Source organism: Ambystoma mexicanum, chromosome 11, assembly GCF_040938575.1.
Source record: "Ambystoma mexicanum isolate Mex_15411 chromosome 11, UKY_AmexF1_1, whole genome shotgun sequence".
NCBI classification, from domain to species: domain Eukaryota; kingdom Metazoa; phylum Chordata; class Amphibia; order Caudata; family Ambystomatidae; genus Ambystoma; species Ambystoma mexicanum.
This window is the reverse complement of record NC_090934.1, coordinates 67,779,328-67,794,647: the sequence shown is the minus strand read 5'-3', so window position 1 is coordinate 67,794,647 and position 15,320 is coordinate 67,779,328.

Sequence of the window (15,320 nt, the reverse complement as noted above, 5' to 3'; positions counted from 1 at the left end):
TTCTCAGATTTATTTTTCGTATTCCACTGAAAAAGATTAACAACTATTGTTGTTTGCCACAGAGGAAAAACACAATACATTTAATTTCACTAATTAATTGAACACCACATTTTCCTTTATCTCTGATAAAAATGCTCACATGAATATATGTGTATGCTTACTCTGATTATTTGCAGTGTTGATAGCAGTGTTGGCCATGTTTTTGGGCGCTAAACACACACTGCAAATAATCAGAGTAAGCAGACAAATATGATATTTATGTGAGAATTTAAATCGGAGGTAAATAAACACGTGGTGTTCAATTAATTTGTGAAATTAACATGTATCAATTTTATTGCAAAACAAATCAATGACAAGAAAGACACACTCCTAAAAAAATAGGAACAAATAAATAAAACAAAAGACCAGTTTAGCACAGACAGCATCATGATGAGCACTTTCTACAAATGACTTGCAGATGGCACACATAACACCACAATAAGTAATGTGGAAAAACCAAAAAACATGTTAATTCTCTTGGATTAGAAATAGTTGCATTAATTTGGCAATTAAATAAAGGATATTCCATGCCAAATCCATGATGCCAGACCTCTCCGTTCATGGAGAGTTAAGTCCCCAAGATCAACGGCATATACAAACCCACAAACAAGCATGACTTTGTTTTATATATATAGATACAGGTGTGACTAAATCATATATTAGTTAGGGAGGATTCCTTTTATCAGGTGAGTTTATGGAAATGCAGGGCATCTCTGGGGCAGTTCAATCAGTTCCTTTCACAAAGAAATAACACATTAAAATAGGGGTCCGAGTGGTGTGGGAATGGATATATTGAGTAAGCTCAACATGACTAACTCATTCATAGAAAGAGGTTGGGTTTGTTCCATGCCCGTTACATCCACCATATGGGTGATGTTTGCCTTGCATGCATTAGGAGTGGAGTCTGTCGCAAGAGGAATACAAGTGGTCCCCAATTTGTTTCTTTATGGTATCACCATATTACTCAGTTCAGTGCCACAGGTGGCAAACAAGTACTGACGAGTACCCTCTGAGTTTCTGTTCAGGACTGCCCAGCTTCCGGAGATAGTTGCAGGTACCATCATTGAACTGGATATAGAAGGAGTTCTAGTGGCAGAAGACCGGATTGTTTTGATAGCGGTTGATTCCAACAAAGGGGAATGGAATAAGGTCTGGTGCATTGTCCCCACAATACCAATGAAAGATGTCTCAGACGAGAACATGTTTAAGAAGAGAGAAAATTAGGGAGAAATAACATGGAAGTGTGTGCCCCTTGTAAAATAATGATACAGTTCAGACATGTAGTTTGTCCCATGTTGCTAGTGAGACTGCTCCTTCATTAACCTCTGCAGATTTGGCTCAGGTTCTGGACAAGTGAGGTATTTAAAAAAGTGTCACCACAATACGCATCACCCTTAAACCCAGTGCTCTGTTGACGTGAGTAAAACAGTATCCTCTACCGAAGGCAACAGAGGAGGGGATTTAGAATACTATTATGTCCCTTTTACATTAGGGAATCATAGTACCCTCAAACTCTACAGTAACCCGGCTATTTACCTGGTGAAGAAATCAAAAGGTGCTAGTTGGAGGATGATTCAAGATCTATGCCCTCTTAATGACATTGTACAGGCAGAGTTCCCAGTGGTTCCGAATCCTGCCAAAATATTGATATTGATATTGATATTTTATTTCTATCATGTTCCTTCACAAGTGTTTCAGAGCGTGACAAGGCAAGGGGAGGGGAGCAGGGGAGAACAAAAACAACAATCGTACTAGGCCCAGTGACATTGAGAACGTGCAAGTGCATGGGAGAGGGGGAGGAGGAAAAGTTCAAGGAAGAGGGGAGAAAAGGAGAGTCCGGGGCAAGGAGAAAAAAACATAAATCATAATAAATTAATAAATAATAAAGGCAACAAACAGTGGTAGTGCAGCCAGCAAGTGGCATGTGCTGGGTTTAAGGCAGCAGGATGGGTAGGTCTAATAAGTGCAGGAAGAAAAAGGGAGGAGGGATTGTATGCGTACAGATACAGACCCCAGTGCAAGGTGTGGCCCTGAGGCAGTGCATGAGGGTTGCAGGGTGAATAGGTACCTGGGCCCGGAGGACATATGGTGGCCAGGTGCTCAGTGCTGAGGGAGAACAGAATCAACAGGGGAGAGGGGAGCAGAGGCAAAAGCAAAGAGGAAGGTTTTGAGGTACTTCCAGAACCGGAAAAGGTTCTCCTCAGGTTTTAGAGTGGCAGGGAGGCTGTTCCCGAGGGAGGCCCTAGCCGAAGACAGAGATCTACCCCAAGGTCCTTTCTTTGAGAAACGACTGACCTATTGTGCAATATGCCTATTGAGGCCACCCATTTTATTGTAGTGTACTTGAAAAATGCTTTTTTCTCAGAACCCTTGCATCCTGAATCACAATAGCTCAACACTTTTGCCTCTGATTTCTCTTCCCCTACTGCCCCTTCGGCTGACCTCCACTCTGACTCAGCCCTTTCCAACCTTTATTTTTTCTATCTCCAACACTCTGGATATGCTTTTCCCTATTAAGAGGATCCCCCTGAAGCCTGCATCCAAGTGCAATTCTTGGTTTGACTCTGACCTGGCCATCTCTGAAACACAAGTGCAGAGTAGATGAGTGGAAATGGAGGGCTTCGGCACATTCTCTGACAAATTGGCCAGCTGCATGCCTCAAAGACAATACAGACTCTCAATCTTCTCTAAGAAGAAGGTCCATATTGAAGCCTGCATCTCTGTGGCCACTAACAACACAGCCAAACCTTTCAAAATATGCAAGAAGCTGGCCAATCCTACTGCAGTCTCTGCCTCTCCTATATCCTCCAGGCCCACTGCACAGTACTGGCCACACATTTCACTTCTAAAACCCAGGACATCCTGTCCTCCCTTTCCTGTGCTCCTCTTCTCTCTCCCTCTTTCTCCTTCAGTCCCTCTTTTTCCCCTCTCTCTCTCCCCTCATTCTCTCCTCCCTCTCGCCTTTAACACCTGATGATGTTTTTATACAAGTCTGATCTATGAAAGTTTCTTCCAAACAGGTGCTCGTCCCGAACCATTAAGGACAACATTGTTTCCCTTTCTCCACCCATGGGCGATATCTGTAAACATTCCTTTGCCACTGGATCTTTCCCCTCTCTTCTCAAGCACTCCCTTGTGCACCTCTCCTAAAGAAGCCTTCTGCCGACCCCTCCTGAATTTCTAACTATAGCCTGATCTCTATCATTCTTTCCCTGGGCAAACTCTTAATTAAGTTGGCCATCTCACAGCTACCCCTCCTCATTGAATCTGGTTGCTTGTCTCCATGGCCATCAGTCTGGATTCAGAGCAGCCAGAGGTATGGAAACAGCTCTCCTGAACACCTGTAAAGATGTGCTCTCTTACCTTGACTCCAGCTCTCCCTCTGCCCTCATCCTCCTTGACCTTTCATCAGCTTTTGACATGGTCAATCATGCCATCCTTATTAATCGACTATGCGAGAAACTTGGCTTCATGGATCAAGCTCTGGCCTGGTTGACATCCTTTGTTTTTGGACTCTACCAGGTCCAATTTGGCTCTTTTCTCTTCACCACCTCTCTCTCCACATGTGGCATCCCCCAGGGCTCTACCCTCTCACTCTGGCTCTTCAACCTCTATCTGGCCCCTGTGGCCCACTTGATCTTCAAATTCTCCTCTAACTTTCAGTGTTATGCAGATGGCACACCTCTCTATTTCCGGCTACCATCCCTCTTCCCTCTCCTCGCTCATTCGTGACTGTCTATCCGCTATTCAGGCATGGTGTGCCTCCAATGATCTTTGCCTTAATGTCAGTAAGAAAGAGAATCTCTTCATTGGGACCCCGGCTCCCACTTTCCCCCTCTCACTCTTGCCGCCCTTCTTGGGCCCCCTCCTCTCACTTTCTTGTGAGGCTAAAAAACCTTGGTGTCATCTTCGACTCCACTCTCTCCTGCTCTCCTCAAATCCCAAACCTTGCCAAGTAGGCCCACTTCCATCTGCACCTCCTCAGAGATATTATCCCTTTCCTTACCTTCCCCCAGAAGCTCACTGTCTTCAGAGCTTTGGTTCTCTCCAGGCTGGACTATTGCAACAGCCTCTTTTTTAATCTTCCTAACTCAGCTTTTCTTCCCCTACAGCTTAACGAGAACCAGTCTGCAAGGCTTATCCTTGGCTTCAAGTATGGGGACCACATCTCTCCTGCTCTGAAATCTCTCCACTGACTCCCGGTGGCTGTGAGGCTCAAGTTCAAGACCCTCTGCATCAAACACAAGTCTTTTTGGGGTTGTGGTCCTCACTACATCCAACTCTGTCTTCCTAAATACCTTTGCTCGTCTACTTCTAATTTGCTGTGTTCAGACGCTTGTCCAAGCACAGAGTGGGGGGTGGCTCTCTCTACTCTGCAGGGGCCTAGATATTGCCAATATTGTGGCACTCCACCCCTGGGTTGGATTAGTGCAGACACATGCACGTTAAATGTTTATCTGCTCATGCAGTCTATTAATCCCAAAAAAAAAGTTGTGCAGCAGTGCCCGCCGCACATGGCTATGGTAGGCGATTCAGAACCTGTGGCCCAAGTTCACCGACCCGTGGCTTAAGAAGTAATAAGACCCATCGTGCTGCCAAGGTTTTGCTGCATGTGCTTAAAATCTAAAAGCGCTACGTGCTGCCAAAGTTTTCAGCACGTGGCTGTGATAAGAAAAGCACCCCGTGCTGCCAAGGTTTTCCACACGTGGCTGAAAGTATGTTTGTAAGCAAGGCACTGCGCACATTAGTCTTTATGCATCATGCGGGCCAAAATCGCTGTTGATTTAAATGCAGCGAAACGCGGTTAGACACTTAGTTTTGCCCTCAGCAGGGGACGTTATGTGGCTGGGCTGTGCCCCCTGTGCAGGCCCCTCTGAGGATTGGGACCCCCAATGCTTCCCCCTTGCTTCCACGCTTTCTCCTTGCTGCTGTGCGTCTAAATCCAATGTGGGTTTGATTGCTGGGGTTTTGCTATACTTATCTGGCATGGACGAGGAGCCAGAATGCTTGTTCCTTGGGGCATGGCCCCTCGTGTGATCCTCGTCAGCTGGAGCTCCAGAAGGTGCGTCCGTTCTGGTCGGGTGCTTAAGCACAAGCCCCGTGCCTTTGTCCTGTGCGCATGCGCGTGCGCAAGCCCCTCCCAATGTGGGAGTGAAATAGTAGTTCCCGGTCCGGAAGCTGCTGGGATTTGTGGTTCGCAGGTCTTTTTGCCTGCAAAATGGACAAAGGAGCCTCTGATAAGGCTGGTGTTTTTTACTCTTGTTTTGTCTTGCTCTTTTTTGTGTTGTCCTGTGCCTTGGGTCTGTTACAGAGCCCTGTCTACACCTAATAACACCCTGCACCCTGACATTGACTGAACCTTTTATGATGAGGTGCATGATTGTATTACATATGAAGGAGAAGTAAACGTTGTTGACAGGTGTTCAACTATTTACCAGGAGCCAGGTCAGAGACATACTGGGGCAGCAGTGGTGCATCTGGTTGATGGAGAATATGAGATTGTATTGCTGCAGAGACTGTCAGGACATTATTCAGCACAAGCAGCAGAAATATTTGCTCTCATTGAAGTGCTTGAAGCAGCACAAGGGTGCCGAGTAACAATATATTCGGATTCGACAAACATCACAACAACTGTTAATTCAGGGCTATCAAGATGGATGAGAAGAGGGTTTTGTAGAGCAGCTGGATACCCTGTACTGCATGCAGCTGTGTTAGACTGAGTGATTGCTGCACTTGCACTACTTACGCTTGCTGCAATGGTGAAGTGTGTTACCCACACAAGTGGCATGGAAAACCACCTCCCTCAGAAATGAAGCAGCAGACACTGTGGCGAAGCAGGCTTCGTATTTTCTAGTACCAGACATACCTGTGCATCCATTGTTTGGGAACATGCAGTTACAGTTGAAGGTTCCATACTCAGCCCTCCCTATTTCAGACATTATTGAGATGCAAGGCCAGGTCCCACAAAGTGACAAGTTGGTGTGTCAAAAGAGAGGGTGTGGAGACAGATGAGTACAGGGATGGTCATGATGCTTCAAGCATTGGCTTTTTGTAGTGTTCGACCAGCTCCAATACCCTCCCCATGTATCTATACAGCCTATTGCAGCAGATACTCAGGAAAATTGGTATGTACCTAATATTCAGGAATTGTTAACCATGTTCATGTCTAACTGTGTAGTGTGCCAGACCTATAGTACAGGACACACTTTGAAGACATTAAAAGGCACTTTGCTACACCCAATTGGTCAAGTGATTTACACAGAGATATTTCTGATACGTATTAGAGGTGGAACTCTTTTCGTTACTTCATAGTGGTTGTTTCCCCTCTTTCCCATTGGATTGAAGCTGCTCTGTGTACACATCCTGATGCCAAATCGGCTGCCAAGTTCTTACTGAGAGAAGTGTTTTCCCGATGGGGAGTGTGCCATACCCTTAGGAGCGACAATGGCACTCATGTCTTTTATGAGTTGTTTAAAGATATTGCAGCTCTTTTAGGAATAAAGCACAAGCTGTGTTTCACGTATGACCCTCAGGCAAACAGTTATGTAGAAAGGCTGAATGGTCTGCTTAAAAAAAACTGTACACGTTATGTGCAACACTGAAAATGAATTATTATTTGTTTTTTGGGATTTTTACCTACCCTTTTTGAAGACATGTTTTGGTTTTATTTAATATGTGTAAGCGTCCTTAATGCACCATGTTTATTAAAATTACTAGACTATGGAACAATATTGAAAATATTTGTTCTATACACAATTTCAGTGCCATACTGTATCCACTTATGTGTGGGTTTGCCTTTGGGTTGTTCATATATATATATACATATATATATATATATTTAGTGTTGTTATATGTGTAGCCCATATAAAGGGGAGGTGGGAATGTCATAGCAGTACCTCAAAGGATGGTACATTTTCGATTTTTTGACTATTTATTTGAAGCGACAACACCAGATAATGAATATTTAACCACAGTGGAAAATGTTAAACAAATAAAGATACAGGAAACTTTATTGTGGGATTTGAAAATACAAGTGAAAATGGGTTTGGAGGAAGAAAAGAAGTATGACCAGTACAAAGGTATAGGGTTTGATACAATGTCCAATGTGCACCACCCAACGTTTAACACTATGTGGCATAGCTATATGAACTCAATTGGGAAACAGAGGTACAATAGGAGTTGTTATTTCTGCTCCGTCATCCCCCACACGTCAAGAGCACCCAAAATGTTAGTATATCAGGAGATATTGCCATTAAAGGCCCAGTGTTTGGTGCACTTATTGCTGTTTTGGGTTTTCAGTCTATTGCAGAGGCACAAAGTACAAATTGAACTAATGAACAACGATGAAGAGAAGAGCGCAAAAGACAACAGTGCCTCTTAATGCAAGCCCCAGCCTATGTTGAAATTGTATGGAGTATTGTTCTTATCAAACAAATGGGAGAAGGCAGTGGTGAGCTCTACGGCAAGGGGGATGGCAGGGTTTGGAGAAGAAGTCATATGGAATATTAATAAGAAATGTTTCGAGATATGGTCTGCACACATATCTAAACTAACATGAACTGATGCACATGAAACATCAGTGAAAGTGAAATCCGGGGATGAATATCAGCTGTCTTTTCAAGGGCATGGAACTGTTCCTGTAGGCACTAACACTAAGTTCAATAAGACATTGCCAACATCTGATCTTGCAAAAGAAATAGCGGCTTTAATGGACATGTACTGGGTATGTGGTCAACAAGCATACCTGCATCTTCCAGACTTTTTGTGAGACACTTGTGCATAGACAACCCTGCAGTCAGCTATCCTGGTGGTGCCAGAAGTACACTTGACAATAGCATCAGAAAGCGTGGTGGTGCTGTCATTTTCACTGTCTATCCAACACCCCCGTGAAGAAGAACAAACAGTTGTTGAAGTTGAGAAAGAAGAGATCCAACTATCTGTCAGAATAATCATTCAAACGCTTAAAGCAATCCCACATCAGTACCGGCAAAGCTGAAGTATTCTTCGCGTCTCTCATGACCCCAGGAATCCAGGCTGCAGTGAATACCAAGTGGCTACAGATTGTTGGATGAGAGGTGATCCAATTGTCGAATGACATTGAACAAGACCTTAATGCAAGCAAAGGCGAACTAAGGGCGATCCGGTTGATGACACTTGAAAAAAGATATGTTCTCGATCTCCTAACGGCAATGGAATGGGGCATGTGCACGAATATTGGGTTCTTATGTTGTACCTACAGACCCCCAAATGACATGGAGAATGGGTCCCTGACACATATCATAGGGGTCTTGCATAAGTAGAAGACCGAAATGGAAAACGAAGCTGGTGTGCAACCTGAAGATTGGTTCGACACAATGTTCTCCTGGGCACCGTCCTAGCTTGGGGCACTAGTGAAGATACTGGTTCCGATCATGGTGGTCCAGTTGGAGGTGTATTGCACGTGCCATATGATGCTCTGATGCTGTGTCAAGAATATCTTGAGCAGCGCAAACATGATGCTTACTGTTTGGGCAAGCATAACTATCCTGGGCACAAAAGAGGGACAGGCTCAAACTGCGGATTTGAATAAGCCATGAATGGTCAGAATTGAACAACCCCACCACACCCCAGGACACTGACATCACTCCCACCAGATTCTGAGGACTACACTGAGCATTGGGTAGATTTAGTGGGTAATGGGTTTGCATATATCTTACATGCACCGCGGAAAGGTATGCACGAGATGGGGGCAGTTTGTACATGTGTGTAGGGCATGGGTGCCTAAGGATGAAGCAGATCGAAAAAGAGATAAATAAGTTAATGAAGGATTAACTAAACAGGGGAATGTTGGGATGCACGTCCAGACCAACCCCCCCCACTTGGATGATTTAGATTACAAAAAATATATTAAAATATGGAAATGAGCACTGGATGGTGTAAGGGGTGGGGGTGTGTTATGGGTGAGAACAATTGGTGGGAGTGGGAGATCATATAGTGGGAAATTAACCAGTAGTGTTGCAATTGAACTATGTAGAATGTAGTATACATATATACACAACAGTCATAACACATACTAACACTGCGTCTACGAGTGGGCCTGAATTCCTGCAGGCCGTGTTTTCACAGAAACACATTACAACAAGGTGCTATCACTTGCCTCACCATTGCATCCCATGTCCCAGGCATGGCAAGAACACACATATGCCCCTACATCAGTTAGGCCTTTTAAATAATTAGGTAGGAATGTGTGCTGTTAAAGAAGTGAAGGGCTGCAGGCTAGTACAAAGGTCCTATTCCTGGAAGCCAAGGCAAAGGTTTTGGGATGTCAGAACATGAACCAAATGGGCTCTAAATCATTCATGAACTGGATTGATTAGTGGGACACTATGCTCACTCTTGGGGAGGGAAACTGACAAAGGGTAAATCAGAGAACTACATGATATATGTTTTGTGCCAGGGTGAGCTAAGAATGATGCCCATACAGTGGGGAAGGCATGGTGGGGGGCACCAACATGTCTGGAGTGGGAAAAGGGCTGATTTTTTCATAAGAAGCACAATGAACTAAAAGGTGTCCACTGAGTTCCCGTTGATAATCAGGTGTATGCCACATGGTTATAGTCGAAGGTTGCGTGTTGCCAGTTGATGTTAACCAATTGCTTTGCAGCATTCCATAAATGTCGAGGATATTACTCACATGTAGTGAAGATGAGCGAGAAGACAGTGGACCAAATTGGAGGAATGGCTATATGCAATCATTAGACTGTATATAGGTGGCAGCCAGTGAGGGAGGGGGATTAATGCTGTATATCGAGTGCGTCGTGAGTAACGATATGTGTGTTTATAACCTGAATCATGTACGAAAGACGTCAGAGAGCTCTTTGGCAGTGGATTTGTAAAACCCTGTCACCTTATTCTTTTGTATACAAAATAAAGCTCTTTTCTTTCTCAAAAAAGGGTGCACCTAACCTCTTTCCATAGCTAGCGGGCTGTATTTTATTGGTCTGATCACTGGGAGTTGCCCTACATACTTCAAGTGTCTTCAAGATCACATATGGCATGATCTTCCAAAGGTGATCATGCAATTGCTAAAATCCCAATTTGTTTCATGCCGCCAGTTTACCCTGAAGCGTTGGGCAGAAGAGCAGTTCAAATGGTACAACCCGTAACCTTTGGAAGTGGAATCACTTCCTGTAGGGCTGTGTTTATTGGTACATCATGAAATCAAAGCTATTTTTTCTTAAATACTTATTTTCTCGTGAATCACTACAACATTATGAGAGGATCACATGCAGTATTAATCAATACGGCAAGAGGGAACGAAAGACTAAGGAAATCAAATTTTTATTTTGGTACAGGACAACTCTATGATTAAGAAACATGTTAGAGGTCAAATGAAAGAAGACACATGTGCACATTATGGTCCTTCCCAGTATCCTTTAAAATATCAGTCAATTCATGGCATGCCTTTTTCCCTGGTAAAAAAGCTCTCTCTTGTAACTGTAGAACTTTTCCCAACTAGTGTACTTTCGGAAAGCTTTAACTTGGAAGTCTGCTTGCTGTTTCTATTATATGGGTAGTGCTACCTCAAAGTGGCCAAAGCTAAGTATTGAATCCAGCTTTGATGCATACATTTCTAAATTTTGAGTCTAGACCATAATGGTGTTGATCTTTACACATACATATAGTTTATAAACCATTACAGTCCTTCATAAAATTATAATATATGTTTGAAAGATCTTAGTCAATAATATGCTTGTGGTTTTGTGATTAGTTTGAAGTAATTCACACAATGTTAACAAAAAAACTTCAGTCTGAGGGCATTACCAGGTCTAATAGCCCTCAGCCCAACTTCATAGGGCGATTGAAGAATGTAACCAAAGTCCAGGGAGGGTACCACCTGGTAATGCCCGATGGAAGAAGCATAGTTGCTATTAGAACATTTCACCCAATGATGAAAGCATATTTTCTTTACAAAAGGAAAAATAAAGTAGAACGTTTGGAATTTTGGAACTTAAGTCTTATGCTAGACTATGTTGCTGTCTGCCACTGAGTTGTTGGCAATGGAACTTCTAACATTGTATTGTGCCAATATTGATTATAAATTACAAATTAAGCACATCAAATTAATGATATTTTTAATCTGTCCATTCCATGCCTGCCATCTTAGTTGTGCAGTATAAGCAGCAGAACAGAATTTCTGTTCTAGGCTTTCCCTCAATTGGCCCATTAGATGATATGATAGGTTATTTATAATGCGCTTAATACCCAGAGGTTTCTAAGCACGGACCCGGGGATCAAACCTGTGCTGCTCTGCATCATCTTGCTTCCAATCTGAGCACATTGCCACTGAGCTATCCTCCTGAGAAAGATTACCATCATCCACACCCAAAAGATTTTATTTTGTATGTTTTACCTAGCTCTAGTGCAGTGGAGTGCTGTTCAGAGTTTGGGTAGCCAGCGTTTGGACTGGCATCATTTAACAGTAGAGCAGTACTGTGGGTTGTGTTCTGTGTGTTTATTGGAATGAGAACATGGTCACGTGCTATTGAAAAATCCATGTTTCCAGAGATTTGCAAAATTGAAGAATTGCGGGTGCATCTCAGAGTCGATACTGGGATCGAGCCCCAGAGGGTGGGTGCATGACAAGAGAAGGATTGTTTGCAGGTCCTTTCTTTGCGGACGAGTTGTGATTGGAGCAAGTTGGACGATTTGCTGTGCAAGGAGCGTGTGCCACCATCTATGTGGATCTTAGCCGCCAGGTACTCTGATGTGCTGCACGTGAGTGTTTTGTTGATGATACATGCTCTCTCGAATACTATATGGAGAGGAAGCCAATGCGGTTCACGTAGAATGGGGGTGATTCATAATAAGACCTGCTGAGCATGGTGACTACTTTTAGGGGAGCCAAGTGAGCGGCTTGGAGCCTCATCAGTTGGGCATTTCCCCCATGCATGCTTGAGACCACAAAGACTTGCACTGCTGTTCGATAGTCCTGCAGCAGGATAAAATGTTTGATTTTGCCAAAAGTATAAATAAAAAAAGAAAACAACAAAAAAAGAAAAATTGGGATGCCATAATTGCTGAAGCCATGAAAGAAAAATGGTTGTACTGCAAAGATTCTAACTCCAGGTAACATGAAAAGACACACAGGCCATGATTCATGGAATTATGTGAATGTAAAATAGGGATTTGCCTGCCATTCTGCCCAGAGATCCCTGTTTAACCAATGGGGCTTTTCGGGCAAAATGGCACGAAAATCCCTGTTTTACACGCAAATAATTCCACAAATCAGGGCCACAGAGCACCGACTTACTAAAATGCTGGCGGGAATGCTCTCGGGCACTCTAACCACCCGTGCTTATGGGTGATTGGAGTTGAGTTTCACCGAACCACTGAATACCGCCATAGAAAGGATTAGTCAAGACCATCCATAAGCTCCACTAAATTTAGGAAAACCTGAAGAGAGATTTTCGAGTCCTACCACTGCTCCTCCTGCCACAAGATAGACAACCCAGAAGAAGAACAGCAGATACCACGATCGCCCATTCCATTTTGGACCGATTCCTAGTGCTCCTATAATAGATAAGCATGTCGAGAGGTACACACTCAGCCAACCATAATGCCCAGGAGCAGCACAAACATTACCCAGAGTGGATGAGGAGCCTCAGGGTGCAACTAAAGAGACTTCAATTGACAGTATCGACTAAAGCGCCAAGAAGCTATGCCACTGACATCGTTAGAGACACTATAACATAGCAGTGTTAGACACGAGGCACACGTGCCATCTGCAAATCTGGATACAAAACACGCACCCGAGTACATGAAGAACACATGCGGAACAGTTAGTGGACTGATACATATACATACTACCTTTGCTTTATTATTTTGTCATTAGCTTAACCACAGCAACACAGACACCGAAAGAAGCAAGAGATCCTGAGTGAGCTTCCAGATGCTTACATGAAACTAACCTAATGGAACTACAGGAGCACCTATGCAACCTGATAGAACCAATGTATTACTAATATATGGAGAACTAGAATAACACGGACATGTAGAAGCCATGCCATGGCTTAGGAAAATCACAGTTGGCCACAACAATCTCAGCAAGAGCTGAGCTGAATTCAGGCTGAACAAGAGAGCAACTGTGTGGGACAAGGGCCGGCGTTAAGGCCACCAAGATACAAGTGGCATTCCATTCCCTGGATAGCAGTTACACCCGCTGCAATGAATGCAAATAAATCCACATAAATCAGAGTAATTCGGGGCTCAAGAAGGCCAAAATATGGTCTCTGAACAAGTTGACTTGGCAGCTTGGATGATGAATCGAAACCAGCGCTGGGAAAGAGGATCAGTCACATGCTGCCAGACAGAAGCTTGCAACAAAGTAATTACAGCAATAGACGAGGGTTGCATGATATGAACAAGCACTTGCATAGATTTGCTGGTGCACACGAGTTACAATGCAGACACATAGTTATACTTATTACCTTGAAAAGGTACACCTCGAGATGAGAACCATTTCAGATCCCAGACCTGGGCAGATCAGCTCTAGCCAATCGCAGTTCAGGACCCTAGGGGTGGGTAGAAATGGGCAAGAACCAATGGTAAGACTCTCACACTTCAACATTGTATAGTATTAGATAATTAGGGAAGGGCCATACCAGCCACCTGACATGCAAAATCCAGTGAACTAACATGTTAAGGGGCAACTATAGGTGGACTACCACTCAACACCCAATCCCAGGAGATGATAGGTTTTCAGGAAAAGGGCCCAAGTTGTAGCATCACTATGACATCAGGAAGGGACAAAACTGGCCTGCGAGCCAGGGAGCACTGAGAAGTTCCAGGATTCTTGTCTATCCTTGTACTGATCCCTGTTGGTTTTGGCTGTAATAAACCACTGTTTGAAAGTGCTGTCTGTCTAGGCCTGTGTTCCTTTTTTGGGAAGGGAAGGTATTGGGCCTTCCATGAGTTCTGAGTCCTCAAACTCCTAGTTGCCCTCTAACCAACCTGGAAGTTTGTCCCAACAAACCTATCCTCATCACATACGGTTTTGTAAACTTTTTTATGAAAGAGTTGATCCCAGACTTGCACTCACTTGCAAAGGACCACAGATTTTTGGAATTAAAAGCAAAGGACTGCCAACCTGGTAATAGAGGCAGTAAATGTGTTATTCTAGAGTTTGAGTGGAGGAATTATTGTGCGTGTTGGATGACCTTACCAGTGAGCAGCAATATCAAAGTATTCAGTGTCACCCCATAGATGTATTGCCCTGTGTAAACACCTCTGGATAACCATATTTTGCCTCTTTGAAGCCAAGAAACCATCCCTGCTTTACATACATTTGCCCTGATGAAAGGTTTCAGTGATACACAGGTGGGCAACTAAGGTCCTGTATATTGTTTGAGTCATGGGAACTAAATCAACATTGAAAATGAAATAAAAAGCATATCAGTTCCCACATGCATCAGTCACACCATGATTGATAGTCTTGTGCTATTTAACCATTAGTCTCATTTGTTTGTGGCAAAATTAGATAGTCATCAAGCTGCCAGGCAATTACCATATATATATATATATATATATATATATATATTACACAGCCACTGTAGTGGCTGTGTAGTTATGGTTAAGTTGCTGTTTCCATAGGAAGAGCAGCTTTTGGGCGCCTTATAACTCTGCTCCCCCTGGACGAATCCACACCAAACTTTGCAAAAGAAGAATATGGTCCACTGTGCATTGTTTTGCAGAGTTTGGTGATGTTTGGTCTGGGGGGAGAGTTATACGGGTGGTCCCAAAATGTCTTTTTTTCCCATAGACTGAAGGGGGAAAAACTGTGCGCATGCCTACAGCCAAAACCGCTGGATGGATTTTCATCACATTTGCGGCAGGAGCAGGAAATTGGTCCTGAAAGCGTGCTTTTGTAAATTTGGTGCCAATCCATCCAGTAGTTTTCTTTAAAACGACCAGAAAATGTGTCTAAAAAATGTGTGATATCTATGTCCGCTCCGCGGACACACTTCCCTGTTCACTCCGCAGACAAGATACCGATTGGCTAATCTGTAGCGTCATGTCTGCGGACCTGTGGTGCCTTCACTGATTGGATGTTGAACGGCGTGAAATGCGTCAGATTCTTTCGCTGCGCCCGCCATCTTTCAGTCGTGTTTTGGTGTACGCGGACATCGCCGCTAACACATATAAAACAACACACCATTGCACTTGTTAACGTTATGAAATACTGTTTCGGAAGGTGAGGGTTAATGAGGCTGGGATGGGATGTGGCAGCAGGAAGTCAAAAA